This window comes from Colletes latitarsis, unplaced genomic scaffold (genome assembly GCF_051014445.1).
Source record: "Colletes latitarsis isolate SP2378_abdomen unplaced genomic scaffold, iyColLati1 scaffold0002, whole genome shotgun sequence".
Classification (NCBI taxonomy): domain Eukaryota; kingdom Metazoa; phylum Arthropoda; class Insecta; order Hymenoptera; family Colletidae; genus Colletes; species Colletes latitarsis.
In genome coordinates this window covers 24,395,909-24,400,814 of record NW_027488365.1, presented here as the reverse complement: position 1 = coordinate 24,400,814, position 4,906 = coordinate 24,395,909, and positions in this window count along the sequence as shown.

Sequence of the window (4,906 nt, the reverse complement as noted above, 5' to 3'; positions counted from 1 at the left end):
CATACTTGATGGCTAGATCCTGAGCTTTTTCTGGATTGGATCACTTAGTAATGTAGAACCACACTGAAACAGTAAATTAACTCTGGTTTCGATCACTATTTTAGAGGATAACGCATGTTAGGTCTGGGATAGGTCTGGGATTTTCACTCATCAGACTCATACTTTCGCATTCTTCTCATACTTGTTGAACGGATCCTGTGTTCTTTCTGGTTTGGATCACGTAGTAATGTGGTACCACACTGAAACATTCAATTAAACCTGGTCTTGATAAATATTTTAGACGATAACGCATGCTAGGTCTAGGTTAGGCCTGGGATTTGCCCTCATCAGACTCATACTTTCGCACACTTCACATACTCCTTAACAAGATCCTGGGTTTTTTTCTGGTTTGGATCACGTAGTAATGTGGTACCACACTGAAACAGTCCATTAAACCTGGTTTCGATGAATATTTTAGATGATAACGCATGTTATGTCTGGGATAGGTCTAGAATTTGCCCTCATCCGGCTCATACTTTCACATATTTTTCATACTTGATGGCTAGATCCTGGGCTTTTTCTAGATTGGATCACGTAGTAATGTAGTGCCACACTGATACAGTCGATTAACCCTGCTTTCGATCAATATTTTAGAGGATAACGCATGTTAGGTCTAGGTTAGGCCTGGGATATGTCCTCGTCAGGGTCATACTTTCGCAGTTTTAACATACATGTTGACCTCATCGAGGGTTTTTTCTGCTTTGGATCACGTAGTAAAGTGGTGCCACACTAAAACTGTCAATTAAACCTGGTTTCTATCAATATTTTAGAGGATAACGCAAGTTATGACTGGGATAGGTCTGTGGATTTGCCCTCATCAGGCTCATACTGTCGCATTTTTCACATTCGAGTTGAACAGATCCTGGGTTTTTTCTGGCTTGGATCACGTAGTAATGTGGTACCACACTGAAACAGTCCATTAAACCTGGTTTCGATGAATATTTTAGATGATAACGCATGTTAGGTCTGGGATAGGACTAGAATTTGCCCTCATCCGGCTCATACTTTCGCATATTTTTCATACTTGATGGCTAGATCCTGGGCTTTTTCTAGATTGGATCACGTAGTAATGTAGTACCACACTGATACAGTCGATTAACCCTGGTTTCGATCGATATTTTAGAAGATAACGCATGTTAGGTCTAGGATAGTCCTGGGATTTGCCCTCATCAGACACATAATTTCGCATTCTTTACGTACTTGTTGAACAGCTCCTGGCGTTTTTTCTGGTTTGCATCACGTAGTAGTGTGGTACCGCACCGAAACAGTCAATTAAACCAGGTTTCGATCAATATTTTAGAGGATAACGCAAGTTAGGTCTGGGACAGGTCTGGGATTTGCCCTCATCAGACTCATACTTTCGCACACTTGTCATACTCGTTGACAAGATCCTGGGTTTTTTTCTGGTTTGGATCACGTAGTAATGTTGTACCACACTGAAACAGTCGATTAAACCTGGTTTCGATCAATATTTTAGATGATAAAGCAAGCTAGGTCTGGGATAAGTCTGGGATTCGCCCTCATCAGCCTCATACTTTCGCGTTTTTCACATACTTGTTGAACAGATCCTCGGTTTTTTCTGGTTTGGATCACGTAGTAATGTGGTACCACACTGAAACAGTCCATTAAACCTGGTTTCGATGAATATTTTAGAGGTTAACGCATGTTAGGTCTGGGATAGGTCTAGGATTTGCCCTCATCAGACTCATACTTTCGCATATTTTTCATACTTCATGGCTAGATCCTGGGCTTCTTCTGGTTTGGATCACGTAGTAATGTGGTACCACACGGAAACAGTCCATTAAACCTGGTTTCGATCGATATTTTAGAAGATAACGCATGTTAGGTCTAGGATAGGCCTGGGATTTGCCCTCATCAGACACATAATTTCGCATTCTTTACGTACTTGTTGAACAGCTACTGGGTTCTTTTCTGGTTTGGATCACGTAGTAATGTGGTACCACACTGAAACTGTTGATTAAACCTGGTCTCGATCAATATTTTTGAGGATAACGCATGTTAGGTCTAGGTTAGGCCTGGGATTTTCCCTCATCAGGGTCATACTTTCACAGTTTTAACATACATGTTGACCTGATCGATGGTTTTTTCTGCTTTGGATCGCGTAGTAAAGTGGTACCACACTGAAACAGTCCATTAAACCTGGTTTCGATCAATATTTTGGAGGATAACGCAATTTAGGTCTGGGATAGGTCTGGGATTCGCCCTTATCAGACTCATACTTTCGCACACTTCACATACTCGTTGAACAGATCCTGGGTTTTTTCTGGTTTGGAACACATAGTAATGTGGTACCACACTGAAACAGTCCATTAAACCTGGTCTTGATAAATATTTTAGAGGATAACGCATGTTACGTCAGGGTAAGGTCTAGGATTTGCCCTCATGAGGCTCATACTTTCGCATATTTCTAGTACTTCATGGCTAGATCCTGGGCTTTTTCTGGATTGCATCACGTAGTAATGTAGTACCTCACTGAAACAGACGATTAACCCTGGTTTCGATCAATATTTTAGAGGATAACACATGTTAGGTCTAGGTTAGGCCTGGGATTTGACCTCATCAGACTCATACTTTCGCACACTTCACATACTCGTTGAACAGATCCTGGGTTTTTTCTGGATTGGAACACATAGTAATGTGGTACCACACTGAAACAGTCCATTAAACCTGGTTTCGATCAATATTTTAGAGGATAATGCATGTTAGGTCTAGGTTAGGCCTGCGATTTGCCCTCATCAGGGTCATACTTTCGCGTTTTTCACATACTTGTTGAACAGATACTGGGTTTTTTTTTGGTTTGGATCACGTAGTAATGTGGTACCACACTGAAACAGTCGATTAACCCTGGTTTCGAACAATATTTTAGAGGATAACGCAAGTTAGGTCTCGGTTAGGCCTGGGATTTAACCTCATAAGACTCATACTTTCGCACACTTCACATACTCGTTGAACAGATCCTGGGTTTTTTCTGGTTTGGAACACATAGTAATGTGGTACCACACTGAAACAGTCCATTAAACCTGGTCTTGATAAATATTTTAGAGGATAACGCATGTTACGTCAGGGTAAGGTCTAGGATTTGCCCTCATGAGGCTCATACTTTCGCATATTTCTAGTACTTCATGGCTAGATCCTGGGCTTTTTCTGGATTGCATCACGTAGTAATGTAGTACCTCACTGAAACAGACGATTAACCCTGGTTTCGATCAATATTTTAGAGGATAACACATGTTAGGTCTAGGTTAGGCCTGGGATTTGACCTCATCAGGGTCATACTTTCGCGTTTTTCACATACTTGTTGAACAGATACTGGGTTTTTTTTTGGTTTGGATCACGTAGTAATGTGGTACCACACTGAAACAGTCGATTAACCCTGGTTTCGAACAATATTTTAGAGGATAACGCAAGTTAGGTCTGGGATAGGCCTGCGATTTGCCCTCATCAGGGTCATACTTTCGCGTTTTTCACATACTTGTTGAACAGATACTGGGTTTTTTTTTGGTTTGGATCACGTAGTAATGTGGTACCACACTGAAACAGTCGATTAACCCTGGTTTCGAACAATATTTTAGAGGATAACGCAAGTTAGGTCTGGGATAGGTCTGGGATTTGACCTCATCAGACTCATACTTTCGCACACTTCACATACTCGTTGAACAGATCCTGGGTTATTTTCTGGTTTGGATCACATAGTAATGTGGTACCACACTGAAACAGTCCATTAAACCTGGTTTCACTCAATATTTTGGAGGATAACGCATGTTAGGTCTTGGTTAGGTCTGGGATTTGCTCTCATCAGGCTCATTCTTTCGCATATTTCTCATACTTGATGGCTAGATCATGGGCTTTTTCTGGATTGCATCACGTAGTAATGTAGTACCACACTGAAACAGTCAATGAAACCTGGTTTCCATCAATATTTTAGAGGACAACGCAAGTTAGGTCTAGGTAAGGCCTGAGATTTTCACTGATCAGACTCATACTTTCGCATTCTTCACATACTTGTTGAACGGATCCTGGGTTTTTTCTGCTTTTGATCACGTAGTAAATAGGTACCACACTGAAACAGTCCATTAAACCTGGTTTGCATCAATATTTTAGAGGATAACGCATGTTAGGTCTAGGTTAGCCCCGAGATTTTCACTCATCAGACTCATACTTTCGCATTCTTCACATACTTGATGAACGGATCCTGGGTTTTTTCTGGTTTGGTTCACGTAGTAATGTGGTACCACACTGAAACATTCAATAAAACCTGGTCTTGATAAATATTTTAGAGGATAACGCATGTTAGGTCTGGGTCAGGTCTAGAATTTGCCCACATCATGCTCATACTTTCGCATCTTTCTCATACATCATGGCTAGATCCTGGGCTATTTCTGGATTGTAGCACGTAGTAATGTGGTACCACGCTGAAACAGTCCATTAAACCTGGTTTCGATCAATATTTTTGAGGATAACGCATGTTAGGTCTGGGATAGGTCTGGGATTTGCCCTCATGCGGGACATACTTTCGCATTTTTCCATACATGTTGAACAGATCCTGGGTTTTTTCTTGATTGGATCGCGCAGTAATGTGGTACCACACTGAAACAGTCCACTAAACCTGGTTTCGATCAATATTTTAGAGGATAACGAAAGTTGTGTCTAGGTTAGGCCTGGGACTTGGACTCATCAGGGTCATACTTTCGCAGTTTTAACATACATGTTGACCTAATCCAGGGTTTTTTCTGCTTTGGATCACGTAGTAATGTGGTACCACACTAAAACAGTCAATTCAACCTGGTTTCGATCAATATTTTAGAGGATAACGCAAGTTATGTCTGGGATAGGTCTGGGATTTGCC